At 53.1% G+C, this 19061-nt stretch overlaps 1 protein-coding gene across 7 annotated transcripts in view; it reads right to left on the bottom strand.

Moving 5' to 3' along the window:
- Pou2f2 (POU class 2 homeobox 2) overlaps nucleotides 1-19061 on the bottom strand; it is an 85856-nt gene that overhangs the window by 52453 nt on the left and 14342 nt on the right. For all 7 annotated transcript variants that reach the window (XM_026786319.1, XM_026786320.1, XM_026786318.1 and 4 more), the window contains exon 2: nucleotides 11984-12044. The gene's annotated coding sequence lies outside the window, so the exon portion shown is untranslated. The remainder of the gene's footprint in view (nucleotides 1-11983; nucleotides 12045-19061) is intronic.

Raw genomic sequence — 19061 nt, forward strand, 5'->3', positions numbered from 1 at the left:
TGTAGACCAGGCTGGTCTCGAACTCACAGAGATCCGCCTGCCTCTGCCTCCCAAGTGCTGGGATTAAAGGCGTGCGCCACCACCGCCTGGCGAGACCCTTTCTTAAAAAACTAAAAATTTAAATTTAAACAGGGCCTGGTGGTGCTTGCCTTTAACCTCAGCACTCGGGAGACAGATGCAGGTGGATCTCTGTTTGCTGTGGTGGTGGCTGCATCACTTGGTCCCAAGAGTTGGGGATTAGTCCAGCTTTAAAAAAATGTTAATATAGTGAATGATCCATGGGAAGAACAACGAGGAAATGATTATTCCAGCAGGAGGGAGGGCACACTGGGGAAAGAGCTCACATGGTGGGGCCTCTGGGGTGCTGTGAACTTTTGTCACCATCCCCCAAGTGATCCAGGATTCACCTACATGCACTCCTGTGGAGAGAGGTCAAGTCCTCCTTTGGGGGACAATGGGAGCATCACCCATCTCCCATAACCTCTTCCATGTCACTGCCCAGAAGAAGCTTACTGAGTTGGGTAGGTACGTCTCATGGCTCCGCAAGGCTGAGCGGCTATGGTTGTTGTCCAAGGTACCAACCGGAAGGATGCCCACCAAAGCCAGTTTCAATACTGATTCCAACTCAAGAGGCAGACTTCTAGGTTACCCTTGGCTACATAGTGGGATGAAGGGTAGCCTGGGTTACATGACACTCTGTTTCAAAATAAAAACCCCTAGCCCTCCCCCCAGAAAAAGAAAATCAAAAGAAAAAATTACTCTCTCTAAAGGCTACTTTCCACTCAAATTGTGACAAGGGTTCTGCCAGCTTCTGCCACTTTCCCCTGCTCTCCCTAAATCTCTGATTACATTTTCTATGCAAGCTGACCCGTCTCTTCCTGCAACCCAAGCAGATGTTCCTTATCACCTCTGGACCTCTGTTTCATTTGTTGAGGGAGGGTCTCACTCAGGTTGCCCCAGACTCCTGGACTGGGTTTACAAGGGTCATCAGTAGACCCGGTTTTAAAAACTTCTATGTTTAGTATCATGTATAAAGGGGTTTGCCACTGTTGACCTAAGTTTGGTCCCTAGGACCAATATGGTGGAAGGAGAACAATTACTCCTGCAGGTACTCTGACCAGCACACTCACGCTGTGGTGAGGTGAGGTCGACGGAGACCTGGGCAAAGTGGGCAGCTTGGAAACAAGGCCCAGGATCCAGCTCCTCCCAAGTGCCCCACTGTCCCTAGATCCCTCACACAGTCCCCTCCTCCCCTGGCCATTCTGACACTCCTTCCTCCACTGCTCACTACATACATGGCTCCTTCTGATGTCACAGCCCCACCCCAGGAAACTGAGAATGGGGTGGAATGTGGGGGTCTCCTGTTTGTTTTAATTTTATTTTGTTGTTTTGAGACAGGGTTTCTCTGGTTGTCCTGGAACTCATTTTGTAGACCAAGTTGGTCTTGAACTCACAGAGATCCACCTGCCCCTGCCTCTTGAGTGCTGGGATTAAAGGTGTGCCGCCATCACCCGGCTTTATTTGTGTTCATGTTATTTACTTTTGAGATAAGGTTTCATGTAGTCCAGGCTGGTCTTGAGCTCTTTCTGCAATGAAGAATAACTCTGAACTTGTTTGTTTGTTTGTTTGTTTTTGAGGCAGGGTTCCTTTGCATAGCCCGGGCTGTTCTGGAACTCACTCTGTAGACCAGAATGATCTCAAACCCAGAGATCCGCATGCTCTGCCTTCAAAGTGCCACCACAGTCAGACTGACTTTGAACTTCTGATTCTCCTGCCTCCACTCCCAAATCATAGGATTACATGCGCTCACTGCCACACCCAGATTGTGCGTTGCTGGGAAACACACTCGGTGCCGGGTACTGTGCTGAGCTACGTCACTGGTCCTCTTCTGTTTGTGAGATGGAGTCTCACTTTGGCATGACTGTATCAGACCACTCTTCTTCCCAGACCAAGAGGGAAAAAATGCCAGCATGTCAGTCCTGACTCCTCCAGCTTCTTGCCCTACGTCACAAAGATGGGAACACACGGGCCTGCATCCTTGAGATGCATCATGAGGACCCCGGGACTGACCATGACTGTTTCTATCAGAGCTACCACTCCTGTGAAGTCAAAGAAGCCAGCATTCAAAGCATAGCTGGGGCCATAGGAACCATCTTTGGGGGTAGAGAGGTGAGGGCTGAGGCCCCAGAAAAGCCCCACTGCATGTCTCTGACAGACACACGGACATGTCCCTTGGGACCCTGACTCTTTCTCTGCTGGTTCTCTGAGTTCTCAGAGAAGAAAAGAAGGAGGATTTGGGGGGACTATGACCCATCCTCTCTTCCTACGGAAGTTCCAAAGCTTCCAGTCTCATTTGCCTCTATGGTTGTGGGAGGGGCACTGAGGGTAAAGGTGGGGGTGAGACAGGTACACAAGAACAGAGGGAAAACCCAAGTCAAGTAAAGCAGAGAGGAATGCAGAGAGAGAAAAAATTGGGTGTGGGGGCCGGAAGCTAGAACAGAGGGATGCATGAAGTCTTTGACTCCCTTGGGGAAGAGGCCACAATAAAGGGAAGGAGGGAGTCAAAGGGAAAGAAAGAGGGGATGAGGCAGAGAGGAGACAAAGAGAGGAAAGAAAGGGAAGAGAGAGAACATGCCACCCACTTGACATGGGGCCGGGGACCTTTTGTAAATTGCTTGCCCGACACTCTCCTCCTGGCCCATCACAGCAGCATTCCCTTGGGGTGCTTGGTGCTGTCCCTGGTCCTACAGAGCTGACACAAACACGCAAATGTGGGAAGCCAGGTCAGCTTCCACCCATGTCCTTCTCTCTTCATCCGGCTGCTTCCCAGAAGGCCTAGTTCAGTGAGCAGGAACACAGGCAGGACCTCAGAGGTGTGGGAAGGGCCGTGGAGCGGGACACCTGCCCCTCAGGTACCAAGCTGCTGACACCCACCTGTTATTGTTCCTGCTCTCTGGTTCTTCTGACTTTGGTCAATGTCTCCCTCACTACGGCCTTCATCTGTTGCCCATACCAACACCCTCCTGCTCTGCTGCTGCTACCTAAGGCCCCCGTACCACTTTCTGCTCCTTGTCGGGTTTGGGGTTAGGGACGGGAAGCAAGCGCCTAGGTGGGGGTGGGAGGCTCCGTTGGGTACGTGCTACGGACCTGCTGACACGGATGAGGAAGAGGAGGGGGTCTTGCTGATGGATGATGCTGATTCTTTGGTGAGGGGATAGTAGTGGAGGGGGTGAAGGCAGGGTGGGGGATGGGTGGTGAGGAAGCAGGGTGGGGGGGTAGCAGGACCAGGCTCACATTTGCCATTCAGGGCAGCTGACAATAAAAATGCTTTATTGCCAAGAAACTGGATCGATCGGGGCTGGAGGGGGCCGGCAGGGGGGACGCGGAGGGCTCAGCACAGAGGCCGGCGGCCCGGCCTCCGCAGCGACCAGGGCCCCAGCCGCCCTCCCCCCTGTGCCCCCCTCCCCGCCTCCTGCCCTTTCTCTCTCCTGCAGCCACCGCTTAGTTCTTATTATATTTTTTCTTATATATTTTTCCCCCAGCTTCTCCTGCTCCTGTTTTTTTTTTCTTTTAATTTTTTTTTTAAACTCACTGCACTCCCAATGCTGCAGGCTGGGTGGGGGTGTGGTGGGGGCATCTGCCCAGGCTAGGCCCTACCCACTGGCTTCTAGGGCTGTTCTCTATGGAGGAACCCCCACTTTAACTTCACAACCCTAGTGCTGGTTCATTAAGCTCCCCCAAAGCCTGGCCCCACATGTACCTTCCTCTCCCACCATCCTTCCTAAGGACTTCCTTCTAACTTAGGAGTACCCCCACATCCACTGTGAGGGGCTCAGGGCCCTGGACAGACTCCCTCCCCCTCCCCCATACCTGCCCCCTTGCATCCTCGTGGAACCATTTGGCTGATGGTCAGAACTGTCCGTCAAGGGGGCTCTGAGCCCCTGAGGACTCAGATGGGAGGAGGGAGGGGGAGAGGTCGAGGGTCAGGCCACGTCCCCTCAGCTCATCTCTCTCCCCTCCCCCTTCCTAACAAAGGGAACAGCAGACCATCGCTGGGGGGGGGGGTGCTGCCTGGTAGTCAGAGGAAATCCAGAGAGGGACTGTGGATGGCCATGGGCAGGAGGCAGGGTGAGGGCCGCCTGCCCCTCCTCTGCCCGCCCCCTCGGGTCAAGGCTAAGGTGATTCCTCAACCTCTCTAGGCTGGGAGGGGAGGAGGGTCTTGAAGACAAAGAACAGGAGCCCTGGGAGTTGGGGGCCTCCAGGAGAGCACCTGGGACCCACAGTCTTGACTGAGGGAGGGACAGCAAGCACCCCGTGGCCCTAGCTCCCCCTCCCCCGTGGCTCTGCCTCCCATCTGCACCAATCCCTCTGGATCTCAGAGCTAAGGCAGGATTTGGTTGAGGTTAAGGGGGAAACTGAGGTGCAGAGGAGGGAAACAGGATCACAGGGAGAACGCAGGATGCAGGCGCAGCCCTAGGGTTTCTGGCCCCATTCTCGACCCTCTGCTTGTCAACCTAGCAAGGGGAGACACCTTCTCTTCCGGTCAGGGCGGGTCCTTGAAGAGGGCAGGTAACAGAAGGTTGTGGGAAAGGGAGCGGGAGAGGTTAAGCCCTGTGTTCCAGGTCAGTCAGGGAGGCTGAGGGTCTAGCTGAAAAGGCCAGAGACCTCCCCTGCCCTCCTCTGCCACCCCCAGTACCTGGGAAGAGAGGGTTCTGTCCTGCTGTTGTCACACAGCAAATGTGACTCACGGTCTGGTCTGCCCTAACAGGACATGCCTTGAGGCCTCCTATCTGCCCAGCCTGACTACAGTTGGCAAAAAGGAGCCATGGCTGGCAGCCATCCTGCCTGTAGGGATAAAGAGTCTGGGAAACAAGAAGAAATGCCCAAATGCTGGGCGCTTAAATTCTCCTACCGAGACTGAGGGGGCTCCTGGGGAGAAAGAGAGCCAGAGCCAAAGGAAGGGGGACATGGCATACCTCTTTTTGGGGGGGTGGCTCAAATATGCTTCCACAGCCTGCTCAGGAGACCCTAGATGTACCCAGGACTAAGGGGTCCCGGCTGCCCTCCCCCCAAACCTCCCCTCCCTTCTCTCCCTCTCTTTCTCGCTGGCTATCGACCGACCAGGCTGTGACATGGTGGATCAATACAGCAGGGATATAAAGCCGGCTGGCTGCCTGCCTGCCTCTGCCTCTCTCTCTCCCTTGCTTCTCTTCCTTTTCTTTCCCGGAGCCGCACCCAGGCCCCCCACCCCGTGCACCCCTTACCCCTACCTCCGAGGGGCCAGCCTCCACTCCATACTCCTCTACTGCAGGGGAGTTTAGGGGGGCTGAGAGCTTGGAGAGCCAGGAGAGGGGGTGAGTATGAGGGTGGGTAGGGAAGCAGATGGGCGTGGGGGGGTTCACACTTGCAGGTCAGGTGGCTGGGATAAACTGAGGACCGGTCCTTTAGGAAGAAAGCGAGCACCCCCTCGGTTGGTCGGGAGCAGCTCAGGGAGATAGGGCCCTTTGAAGGGCCCATGTGAGGGCGAGGGCTGAAGCCCTTGGGAGGCGGGTAGGATCCCTGGCTGGAGGCGGGGGTGAGGAGATGCTTTCCTGGGCCTGTGGGACAAGGGAAGGAAGGCCTGGGTGCTGGAGTTGGAAGGACGAGTGGGTAAAATCAAGAGTGGACAAGCCTGCCGCCTACCCACAGAACCATAGCTATCCCACTCTGTGGGTCCCCATGGGTTGAAACCACCTTGTCCTCACCCCAGGTTCTGGGAGGAATGTGCTGGGGTGGGAGTGGGTTCTCTCAGGGTGTCAGACAGGAGGAGGTTCCAGCTAAAGGGCTGTGGAGTCCGAATTGCCGCTGTATATGTAAGGTGTATGCAGGTCCTTAAGCGGTGTGGGAGGGGGGCTCCAGAATTGTCTCCTGACTGCCCTGACCCTCTAGTCATATCTGTGTGTGACTGTGAGTCTGTGAGGTCTGTCTAGGAGACACTAGGGGTTGTGTGTGTATATCCATGGTGTCTCCCTGACACTGGGTGTCCCCAAATGTCCGTGTGGCCCTTGGGAAGAAGTGGATGGATCCCAAGAGGATATCCTCCATTCCGAGGAAGGGTGGTGGCTCTGTGTTCCTGTGTTCTCTAGGAAGTTAGCATGTGGTGACAAGTCCATGTCCCTGGAGGAATGTCTGGGTGTCTACTTGTCCCTGTGTCTGCATCAGTGGGTGGCTGTCCCTCCCTGTGCTTTGGAGCCTGTATGGTCCTCTCGATGTGTATTGAACAGAGGTTCTGATTGAGCCATGGAGACTCCACTGGGTTCTTTGTGTGTCTACCTGGTCCAGATGCCCTGTGTGTCGGTGGCCAAGTGAGTTCCCATGAGTGGGATGGAGGCTCTGAGTGTGTCCCCTGTGTGTGTCATGGTGACTCAGTGCACATGCCAGGGGTAGAGCTCACATCCCTGAGTCTGGGGGAAGGGGTGAAGCAGCAGAGGCACTGGCTAGTGAGGTCTATCCTACATCACCTCCACATAGAGTATAAAGACCCGTCTGCCTTCTTTCTTTCCCTGCCAGAGGCCCCAGACCCCTGCCAGCATGGCCTCAGGCTCCCTCCCTTCCTTCTCCTACCTTGGGCGGGTGCCCCTCTATTCCTCAGCATCCTCTGCTTTGGTGGACACTACCTCAACTCCACCAAGCGACCTCCGTCCCTCCCAACCCCCCCCAGCGCCACCCGCTCCCCCCGCCCTCCCCCCACCACAAGTCCAGTCCAACCCAGACAAAAGCAATTACTCCTGAGGTAGGATGTGAGTGTGGGTGTTAGAAACAGAAAAAAAATAGTGGGGGGAAGGGAGAGGGAGGGAGACACACACACACAGAGGCAGGGATGGTCAGCTAGAGTCCTGGAGAGACAGGGATGAAGAAAAAGGCTGACAGAGGTGGGGGCCACCCAGAGCTACGCACGGGCAGAAGCTGAGAGATCAGGATGGACAGAGACACAATGTCCAGGAGACAGAGGCAGAAGGAAAAAGCCATGGAAGGCCAAGTAGAGAGACCACGCCAGAGAGACAGAAAAAGAGATCAGGGGACGCAGAGATGCGAGAATGAGAACAGTGAACTGCACAGGAGGAGGAAGACGGGGGAGACAACCAGATGAGGACATGGGGAGCCCCAGCAAGGACAGCTAGAAAACAGAGAGGGAGAGACACGAAGGCTAAGTATGGGATCCGACAGAGGTCCAGAGCAGCCACTAGCGATGGAGTAAGGACCCCAGATCGCCAAAGACAGGGAGGGCAAGTTCAGAGCCCTCTCCCTGCCGTAAACACAGTTTTCTCCCCAACCCCTAGGCCAGAAGGCAGGTGTTACCCAGTCCTCCCCATAGTCCTTGGTCCCCCAGAACTGGAGCAAGGAGGGGGTAGGGTGGATAGTGGGTCTCAGGTACCAACTGGGAGCAGTGTGTCCTCCCTACCAACACACCAGCAGCTAAGGTCACATGCCCTATGCCACATCATTGGCACTCCACCAAACACCAATGAGGACACCGGAGCCTCTGGCATGAGGCACTTCCTTCCGGCCTCACAGCTATGCCCTCCACCTCCGGTGCCCCTAGCTCCCTATCTCCCTCCTCCATGTCTATCAAGCTGGTGGCTTTGTCCCCCTACAGTGTGTCTTCCTGGGCTCTGGCTCAGGAGAGAACTTCCTGCCCTTCCTAGTGTCTTTACTCTGCTTTCCTGTCTCTGCCCCACCCACTTCCACTGCCCCCCCTTCTCTTTGCTCTTCTTAAGAGCTCCCCCCATTTCTCCAATGTCAGATGATGACCCCTCTGAACCCCTTGTTGGCCATGTGCCTCAAGAAGAGCGCACTTCCCAATCCTCCCCAAGCCCCAAGCCCCACCCACCAAAAAGCTGTCTCAGAGTGTATTTAGGGGCAGAGGGAGCCACCTCCCTTCTTTGTTTTTCTTCAGTGCCTTGTTCCTTCTCCCTGTCCTTGACACCCTCATCCCCTGCCAGGCCCCACATCTCCATTGGGCTTTCTCTGAGATCAGAAGCTAAAACTCTCTTTATACACCTGCAGGCTCAGAGGAAGAAGAAGCACAGAAGAAGGGACGGAGTGGCAGACAGACATTCAGACAAAGTCTGACGGAGTGGGATGAAAAGCAAGTGAGTGGCATGAAGAGCAGGAACACAGAGGGAAGCTGAAGAAGCAGAGGAGGGGAGGACAGAAGGCCGGAATGGAGACCTGTGGTGGTGAGCTGGACACCGGCACTCAGTGGGATTCCCAATGGGCCTTACACAGAGCTCCCAGGGTTACTCTGAGGTCGGCCTCTGCTGTGGAAGGGGCTTTGAACTTACAGCCTGCCTTCATTTGTGGCGGGACTGTCCAAGATTCCAGCAGCTCACCAATCCTAGCCTGCCAAAAGAGGTGAGCTTTCTATTTCCCACCTCCCTCACATCGGTAAGCCTCACTGTGTGGGTAAGAGACACTCCCAAATTACAGCTGTTTCCACCTGCCCTGCCGGGAGACACCAACCACAAAGGTACCTCCTAGTATCCCCTGCCCTCAAGCCTGGAATTCACATCCAGTAACGGATGCTGCCCACTGACACTGTGTATCTGGTACACTGCCGCGAGGGGAGCTGTCCCATCCCCCAAGCAAGAGCGCTGAAGCCCCATCTCTGGCCCCGCCTTCAGCCACAAAGGTCACAGCACACACCCTAGTGCTAAAGTCAAGGCCCACCCCACCCCCATACGGCAGATGCGGCTCAAAAGGAGGCTGATTGGACCTGGAGATCTGGAAAAATTGCCGGCCCACCTGCTGGGCCACTGTCTTAGCTACACCCACTGTTCCCACTTTCACGTGCGGGAGACACCCCCACCCAGTCACCGAAGACTGCCTCACACAGCCCTGGGTTATTCCAACTTGCTCCAAGACTTGCCACCCCTACAACTGAGCTCCGACTCCTCCTACTCCTTCGATCTTCAAGGCTCCTGCAGGGGAGTCTAAGAATCTCAGGGACATCCCTTAGTCTATGCTCATCACCTCTGTGATCCTGTCACCTCCATGTTTGCCTGTTGCACCCTTCTGTGCATGGATGGGGGCAGAAGGGAGGACAGTAATTCAGCCCTATTCCTGTCTTGGCATTCAGAGGGCATCAGCCCCGCGGGACTGTAAGGCCGCGCCAGCGTTCACCGATCCACAAGTCTGTCACCATCACTTCCTTCCCGCTAGAGCTAAACTTACTTTGGTTTCTCTTAGCCCTTCAAGAACTCCCTCCCAAAGATACCCCAGAGGCTTTGGGTAGATCATCTAACCGTTCTCTCTCTCTCCTCTGACCCAACGCCTAGCAGCCCCAGACTCAAGTCGATAAAGTTTGTGCCTGATTCTTCCCACCCAGGAACTCCTCTGAGACCTCAGACATCCTTCTTCTCAGCTTGTCAGGGCTGAGTATGTGAGAAATTCACCGGGTGGGGCAGGGCTGCTGCAGCAATAAATGGATAGATGTGGATTCGGCTGTGTGTGTGTTTGCTCCTTCATTGACACTATACCTGGAACCGACTGCAGACACGTAGACAAACAGAGGACTCTCCTCCCCACGAAGCTTACCGGGAGACAGGAGATGCTAAAGTCAAGGGCCAATCAGGGGTGAAGCAGCCCAGGCATGGGGGTGGGGCTGCCCAGGGCAGAGTGCCTTAGATCGAAAGATTCAAAGCCAGTTCACAAGAAACTCCAACAGCCAAACACCTCTCTACTGTATGGCTGTCCGGTTTTAGCCAAGCCCTTCCACGTAAGTTAAGCCTAACTGTTGATAAATCTGACTCTATTCTCTGGGAAGAAATTCACTCCCAAAGCACAGAGACCTGCAGGGTTTCCGACATCGTGGTGGAATTCAGCGGGGTAGAAGAAAGAGAGCTTTAACATTCAGGCAGTTCTGAGGTCGAATTCCACCTCTGCTGTTGACAAGCTGAGTGAGTGACTCTGGGCAACAGAGAACCAGCTTCTAGCGTCCTCAGAGCCAGCTGCTAACCCCAAACTGACAGAAGCTCCATAGAGCCTCCCTTCAACATCCAGGGCATCTGAGAACATGAGAACCCTGGGAAAGATGTTATGTGACTCCTTGCAGAGGCTGGGCATGTGGTTGATGCCTGGAATCTTAGTAAGACCCTGAGGCAGGAGGATTCAGAGTTTGAGGTTGACCTGGGCTACATACATCGGAAGGAAGAAGAGATAGACGGGTGAATGGATAGATAGACAGACAGACAGACAGTAAGTAAGGTTCTCACATAGTTGCCAGCTGAGACAAGAGCTCGTGGATTGTGGTGGGTGTGACTACCCACGAGTCACACTTCTTGGTGGGTGTGAATACCCCCCAAGTCACCAAACAACTGGGTACATACAGGTAAGTGTTTTCCTGGGTCCCAGGCTGTTAACTATTGTAAAACACATTTATGAGCCTGAAAAGTGGTTTGGACCACAAAGAACTTTTTAAAAATTTGACATTGGTTGTCGACATTAAAAAACTGGAAGATGAGATGTCCCATAAAAAATTGTTTTTATTACTTTTTTCCCTCTCATTTTTCTCTTTGGGACAGGATCTCTCGTAGCCCAAGCTGACCTCAAACTCACGAAGTAACCAAAGATGACCTCGGACTTCTGACCCTCCTGCCTCCGCCTCTGGGTGCCAGGATGGTAGGTACACAGATTTCCTACAGCACTGAGGACAGAAACCAGGGCTTGGTGCATGCTGATTGAGCAGGGCAGTGTGCTCACCGAGCTGCAACCTCAGCCTTTTGTTCCTCCAGAAAACTCAAATCCAAGCGACTCAGAGCTGTCTGAATGTGAACAAGAAGCTTCCCCTCCCTATGATCCAGTCCACCATGATCCCTGCCACACCGGACGAATGACCAACATGAGCTATAGCGCTCCTCAGCTTCCCAGAGGGCACCTGTGGTTCGGGGACAGCAGACAGGAGGACTGTAAGGGTGGCAGGTGGCTCTCCGGGATCCTGCAGCCTGTGGGTTCAGCTGCTCTAGCTAAAATAGGGATGGTAGTATAAGGGGGTCCCACTTCACAGAACTCACTCCCCCTCCCCGGCCATTCATTGCCAGGAGAAGGTACAGGGGAGGGGTGGCATGGTATGTCAAACTGAGTAGAGCCAACAGCAGGGCAAATGTCCACGCCTGTGGTTCCCACAGCACTGAATCCCCCAGGGAGTCCTGGTTTCATTCTGGGAGCCTTGCTGGGCTCCAAGAATCCCAGAATCCCGATTTGTTCAGGGGATGGGGATGCTTCCAGCTGTGTCTGCAGCTCCCACTGTCTGCCTGGGTCTCCACATGCTTTGGAGGGTAGCTTCTCTCATCTCCACATCTCACCGTGATGAGGACTGGGAATCCCCACCTTTGATAGAGAGGAAAACTGAACCTCACCTGCAATCACACAATCTGTCTGTCTGTCTGCCTGTCTGTCCTCTACCTTCTTCTGTCCTCAGTTATACTGCTTAAGGTGGGTGGGCTAAAATCTGACACCCTCATTTAAAATGTTAAAATTACACTTATTTATCTATTTGTGTGTGTGTGTGTGTGTAGGGGGTGCACATGCTAGGATTTGTGTGTGGAGCACAGAGGACAACTTGCAGGAGTTGGTTCTCCCCTTCTACAACATGCATCCAGAGATTGACTGGGGTCTGCCAGGCTCGGTGGCGAGCACTCTTGCCCACTGAGCCATCTCGCCAGCCCCTGTTTTCATTTAAAGATGACAGCATGGCAGCCCCAACTTTCTCAGATCCCCAAAATGTAAACTGAGGCACCACAGTCCACTGTCACCAACACTCAGAAACACCTGTTTGGCCAGGAAACCAGAATGTTCTGAGGAAATAAAAATGCCAGAGAGATGAAATCCCGGGGACACAGAAATAGCATGGGGAATGGTGGCCACCTCCAAGGGGATGCCAGGGACAAGGACTCGGGAAAGCAAGAAGCATAGAAATACGCAGCTCACAAGCCACAGCTCTTACCTCTTGGGCAGACGCAGCAAAGCTAATACATTCAGGCCACCAACCCGGTCCAGCCGAGAACCTGGAGGAAGAGAGGATAGAGTCAATGTCCTGGGCAGTGGGCTGGGTCTCATGTAGGATGAGGTTCCCCCTTGAGTAGAGGGACCCTCCTCCTGTCTCCCCATCAACAAATCCACAGACGTGGGGACAAGTACCCGGGACTCAGGTCCTCCTGAGTTTCTCTCAGTGACCACTTCTGGCCCCCAAGACTCGATGTTCCCATCCTATATGGGCATCCTGATGCCCACCCTTGTTAGATGTCATCAGATGAGAAATCTGTTGTTGTTTTGGTTTTAAATTTTATGTATGCATTTTGTGTGTCTGTATATGTGCATGCATGGGACACATGTCAAAGGACATGGAGCACAGACCAAAGGACCATTTCCAGGAATTGTTTCCTCATTTTGCCCCTTGGAACCTGGGGACTGAACCCAAGCCATCGGGCTTTGTGGCAAGTGCTTCTACACACTGAACCATATCTCTCCACCCTTGTTTTGATTTTGAGACAGGATCTCACTATGCATCTCCAGCTGGCCTGGGACTTGCCGTGTAGACCAGGCTGGCCTAATTCACAGAGATCTGTTTCTGCCTCCCAGTGCTGGGATTAAAGGCGTGCACCACCACACTCAGCCCTATTAATTTATTTGAGACAATCTTTCTATACTGCTATGTAGCCCAGGTTGGCCTCATCTCATGAGCCTCCTCCCTCAGCCTCCTGAGCACTCACTGGGATTACAGTGTCTGTCATACTCTGCTTCGGGAAGTTTCTGGAAGAACAGGGAACTTCACCTTGCAGTGCTGTTAGCATTTGGCAGTGAACCCAGCAAATTTGACGCCTTTATAAGGTCACAAATGACGGCAGAGTAAATCATAAATTGATGGATGGATAAATTAATTAGTTAGCCAACTGTATCTTAAAGTAGTGCTGGCAATACCTGGTGAGAATTAATTTCACAGGGTTGATGGTTATGAAGTGCCTGGCGGGGCAGTGTAAGTGTGAGTATGTGGCATTTCTGACTTGTACACTTGTGTATTCAATTATTCATTTGTGCAACAAACATTTCCATCCCTCTTTCCCTCTCTCCTTCCTTTTCTTCCTCCTCCCTTCCTACCTCTCTTAGAGACAGGACCTCATATGTAGCCCAGGCCGACCTCAAACTCACAGTCCTCCTGCCTTAGCATCACCAGTGCTGGGAATGCAGGCTTATGCCACTGTGTTTGGCAAGATGTTGAGGTTTTCTAAAGTGCCTCTGACCCAAGTGTGGGAGTCAAGGCACTGGTTAGAACAGACATCTGCCTGCCCTCCGGATGCTCACAGGCAAGTTGAGAAGACAAGACCGAGAGTTGCCATCAATGTGCTGTGGGGAGGTGGAAGGTGCTGGCGAATCCTAGTGGAGGACGGCAGAGGGACGCAGCCATAGCCAAGCTAAAGCTAGAAAGTGAAATGAACTTTGGTCCAGGTTGGCAGGCTATTCACAAGAAATACTGGCTTCTAAGCCTCCTCAGAGTCCTTTGTGATGGAAGACAGGCTCCATGTCCTCCACTCTGCAGGTAGGGCAGCCTACATTGAGAGCATGTGCAGGCAAGCTTGGGTCTCCCTACCTGTGACTGAAACTTGGTTTCCCACCTCCTGGAGATGCAGGCTTCTTGGGAAAGCTGCCCAAGCCCATGTAAATATCATTCTGGCTTCTGCCCTCTGTGGGCATTTAAGGAAGGGATGGGACTGCAGGACAGTGGGGTTTTCCATCAGTGACAAACTCTCTGGGAGGCTTCCCTGCAGACAGATACTGAGAAGTAGACAATGAGCTATGTGGGTAGGTGGAGGCTAGCTGGGCAGGGCAGCTCCCTCGTTAGCAGGTAGGAGCCTAAGGCCAAGAGGGATCCGAGTTCAAGACCAGCTTGGCTATATAGCAAGATTCTGTCTCAGAGTAAGAAGATGGGGAAATCGCTCAGTCAGCAAAGTGCTGACCACAAGAGCATCCCCAGAACCCATATATAAAAACACGGAGTGCTGTTCAAAATTCCAGTGCTGGAGAGGCAGAGAGGCAGGAGAATCACTGGCCAGCCAGCCTAAAATAATCCCTGTGAGAGATCTGGGAGAGCCTCAGATCACAGAGAGAGATTCTGTCTCAAAAAACAAGGTGGATACTTCCTAAGGAATGACACCCAAGACCTCCACAACAACCGATACACACACACACCCATCCCTAACATAGACATGTACCTACCACATACATGTGCATTCATCCCCACCTATACACACTGTTGTGTTACAGTTTCCTCTGAGACTGAAACAATCTATCCCGCAGGGAAGATCCTTAAGCAAGAAGGCAAACAACTCAAAATACCTTCAGGAAGTTCCTGAAATCAACCAGATTCACCAAGCACCTTCCTGCCAGAGAAACGAACAAAAGCTTGGAGTCCCTTTTCTCAGAAAAGGGAAGACAAGCTGCAGAGAAAACAGACCAGATTGGTTGCCTGGAAGAGGCAGACAGCAGCTGAGCAGCCTGGGAGGGCTTTAGATCAACCGAGGCACCCAGAAGGGACACCCTCCAACCTGCTGAGCTGCCTGCAGGTAGTACACCCATCCCCACAATATGCACACAAATACACATGTGCACACACAATGTTGTATGATCATGTACACACACACACGACATTGTGTGATCACACACACACTCCAAGAACATCTGGACATAGTGGCTTATGCCTGCGATCCTAGCATTTGGGAGACTGAGAAGGGAGGATTGGTCTCAAGTTTGAAGCCAGCCTGGGCTATATAGAGAACTCTAGGCCAACCTGAGTGAACTGTCTCCAAAACACTAACAAATCCCAGCACTTGGGAGGCAGAGGCAGGTGGATCTCTATAGAGTTTGAGGTCAGTCTGGTCTACAGAACCAAGTTCCAGGACAGTTAGGGCTACACACAGAGAAATCCTGCCTGGAAAAACTAAAAAACAAACAAACAAAAATAACACAGGGAGGAAGAGCATTGAGGATCAGCTCAGAAGGTCAGTGAGCCCAGATCCAAGTGTGTGAGCCCGTGGGTGTACTCCCAAGAGGGAGGTGGGAAATTGCAAGGCTAGCCGTGGACCTTCATAGACGACTGTACATCATGGCAGACAGGCAGGTGCAGCTGGGAGACTGAGGCCCAGGATCAGACAAGGACTTGGGAAATTGGGGGAAGCATGGATTTCAGAAAGAAAAGAGAAAGGGACCGATGGACAGGAGAGACAGATGGAGAGAGAAAATCAGAAGACATGAAAAGACAGAAGAGGTGTGACCATACAAAGAAAACAGAAAATAAATTCTAAATAGGAAAGGGGTGAACGAGCTGGGGTTCTCCCAGGCTCCCCAGTACCTCCCCAGTACTTCCCTGGAAGTCTGGATGGTTGGGCCTCCATCCTCAGGGGCAGAGGGAGATAAGGACCCTGGTCCCTGGGGGAGGGAGAAATGGGGTGGTTGCCCCAGGGGGTCGTCCCCCCATCTTATGCACAACCCCCCCACCTCAGGGCTAATCAGTGGCTGTCATCTCCACGGTGAGGTCTTGGTTAAGGAGATTTAGGGCTGGGATCAATAGGAAATTTAAAAATCGATGCAGCGCGCAGGGCAAAATCGATGGCGTTTAATCGCCTTGCCGATTCCCAGTCAAAACAATTAGCCGCGCTGAGTGTTGAACACGGTGGCGACACGGCATTAACCGTCAATATTGGTGTAAGTGATGGCGGGCGGGAGGGGAATCCCCAGTCTCAGAGGAGCCCCCCTCAGTCAGACAGTGCCTAAGGGCTGGGGTCTTCCCCCAAGGCAGCTCTCAGGGCCTACGCGTGCTTCACAGCCCTATGCCATCTTTGCCCACCCAGTGCCCATGGGTAGTGCCACCCTGGCAGATATCCCTCCAGTGCTGTTATTCGCTTTCCAGGCTCAGGGCTCCCATGTCGACGCTGCAGAGGGGAGAGCCCCTTTTCCGAGCAGATATCTGTAGGCAGAGCCCATTGGGCAGAGCACTGTCTGTGGTGGTGCCTGAAGTCTGGAAAATCCCTCTTGCACATCTAGCATTATGAGAAACAGAGCTGGCAGTCACTGGGCACAGGAAGAGGAGGCACCAGGACTTGAACCTTGTTCCCTAAGGTCAGCGTTGGGTCCGGCCCCTCAGTTTTCCTCCCAGTCAGTATCTACACTGCTTGGCTGTGTCCTGGAGTCATCTAACACCTACCTGCCAACCGATGAGCTACCTGAGGGCACGGTGAAGTCAGGCTACTCTGGGAATCCTTGGCATCACCTGGAATAGGATACAGTTGTGCACTGGACTTCAGGAAAGATCTATGATGATGATGTCACTTGTCCCCCAGATACAGCCTGCCCATATACACCTCCACTGAGGGACAGAACAGCACAGCGTAACTATGAATAACTCTAGCAATGCGGTGGGTATTGTTGACTGCAGTCTGTACACCAAACACTACTAGACATTCTGCAAGCGAGGTCGCAGAGTCCTCTCAACTCTTGGGTTCACTGTAAACACACGGCTGAAGACATGAAGGCTAAGCAAGGGTAAGGCAGATTCTCCACGGCCACACAGCAGAGAGGAGCAGCTCTGACCGCGTGAGCATAGGACATAGTGCAAACAAGCTCCCTGACTGCAGGAGGGGTGTGGAGCAGGCAGTTAGCACCTAAAGGCACAGTCAAAAGTGGCTCAGGCAGGGCAGGGGCTCCCAGTTTGAGGATTCTGTGTGGGGTGATGGTTGCTTGTGCCGCCAGCTGCTCCCAAGCCCAGAAGAGCAAGAAGGAACACGTGGACAGGGGAGGAGGCCCGTGAGATGAGCGCGGATTGATCTGACAAGGTCCTAATCAAATGGTCAATATCACTGACCTGACCACTTAACCTATTGATAAGCTGGCAAGGATGGAGCAGGCGGTGAGTGGGCTCAGGGAAGGAGGCAGCCAGAGGGGTGGAGCGCATGATGGGGCAGGGCTCAGGTGTGCAGTAAGCATGGGTCTCAGGGCCTGGGATAGGGTGGTCTCCCCAAATGTCCCTTCCTCTCCCCCTAGGTATATGCGTTGATGGGCTGCCTCTAACCATGCTGCTCCCTCTCAGGACCTCTCTGCCTGATGTGAGGCCAGGAACTGTACCCACATCACCCATTCCTGCCTCGACAGTGCCTCCACGTTTGACGTGTGTGAGAGACTTTCCATGCCAGCCTCAGTACCCTCATCTGATACCTGGGGACAATTACAATTGGGATGTCTGTGAAAGAACTCAGATGTGTCGTGGCTGGGGGCCGACACAATAAACGATGTCACAGCAGTCACACAAAGGAACACGGTGGGGCTGGGGGAAATAAGCCTGAAATAAATTCACTGGCATAGACATGCCACTCATAATCCATTGTCGAAAAAAACACAACTTAGACACCCAAGCATGAAGTATATAATCCCATTGTTACGAACACAGATATAACCAAAAAGAAGGAGGATGGGGGAGGAGGAAAAGAGGGAAAAAAGGAAAGAAAAGAAAGGTCTGGAACAGAGATCAGAAACATGAGTTTGTATCCCACACATTTACATTCCAATGAGTTTGAACTATGCAGAGAGATGCACAGATGTTAACAGTTTAGTGTTGGGAATGGAATCAAGGGTTTCATATACCCTAGGCAAGCACTCTACCCCTGAGCCACACCCAGCCCCTCACTGGGGGATTCTGGGCAGGGGCTCTACCCCTGAGCCACACCCCAGCCCCTCACTGGGGGATTCTAGGCAGGGGCTCTACCCCTGAGCCACACCCCAGCCCCTCACTGGGGGATTCTAGGCAGGGCCTCTACCACTGAGCCATGCCTCCTGTGATCTGCATGTACATTTATTGTTAGAGTTCTTCCCTCCTGGCCATGAGATGCCAGGAGCCAGGAGCCAGGTTCTGTTTATGTCTCTTTCCTAAGCAGCTGAGTAAGGCTGTGGGACTGTCTTACCTCTGACTCCCCTGGTGTAAGCCCCCAGTTTCCTGATGAGGAAGCAGGCCAGAATTGAGCTTGGTCCTATCCTGCCCACTTATTGACAGCCAAAACCACAAGATAAACTCTCAGTGGTGTTCTAACTCACCCACATTCTAGTTGGGCGGTGCTGGCGCACGCCTTTAATTCCAGCTCTCAGAAGGCAGAGACAGGTGGATCTCTGTAAGTTTGAGGCCAGCCTCGTCTACAGAGAGAGTTCCAGGACAGTCTCCAAAGTCACAGAGAAACTCTGTTTTGAAAAACAAACAAACAAAGAAGTTCATCCATATTCTTTTCTTTCTCTTTTTTTGATACAGTGTCTCACTCTGTAGCCACAGCTGGCGTGGAACATGCTCTGTAGACCAGACTGGCCTCAGATTTACAAAGACCCACCTGCCTTCTGCCTCCCAAGTGCTGGGACTAAAGATGCTCACCACTACACAGGACTCCACCCACATTCTTGAAGGCTCTGCTGGGTTTGGCAGAGAAGGACAGGACTGGCTGGGGTAGAGAGCAGAGACGCAATGCTTCTGTTTTCCCTGAGTTCTGAGTCACAGACCCTTCTAACAGTTACTAGCTTGTTGTGACACATAGCCATGATAGTCCAGTTTAATGAAAGAAAGAAAAAATTATGCAAGCATGATGACACATGGCTATAATTATAATTATACCTCTCAGGAGGTGGAGACAGGAAGATGGAGACTTTCAACTCAATCTGAGAAAATAAAACCGAACTTAAAAAATACCAAACACTGGAAGTGTGGCTTAGTGGTAGAGCCCCTGCATAGAATCTTTCAGTGAGGGGCTGGGGTGTTGCTCAGTGGTAGAGCCCCTGCCTAGAATATTCCAGTGAGGGCTGAGGCATGGCTCTGGGGTAGAGCCCCTGCCTAGAATCCCCCAGTGAGGGGCTGGGGTGTGGCTCTGGGGTAGAGCCCCTGCCTAGAATCCCCCTGTGAGGGGCTGGGGGTGTGGCTCTGGGGTAGAGCCCCTGCCTAGAATCTTTCAGTGAGGGGCTGGGGTGTGGCTCAGTGGTAGAGCCCCTGCCTAGAATCCCCC

This window comes from Microtus ochrogaster, linkage group LG4, assembly GCF_000317375.1.
Source record: "Microtus ochrogaster isolate Prairie Vole_2 linkage group LG4, MicOch1.0, whole genome shotgun sequence".
Classification (NCBI taxonomy): Eukaryota; Metazoa; Chordata; class Mammalia; order Rodentia; family Cricetidae; genus Microtus; species Microtus ochrogaster.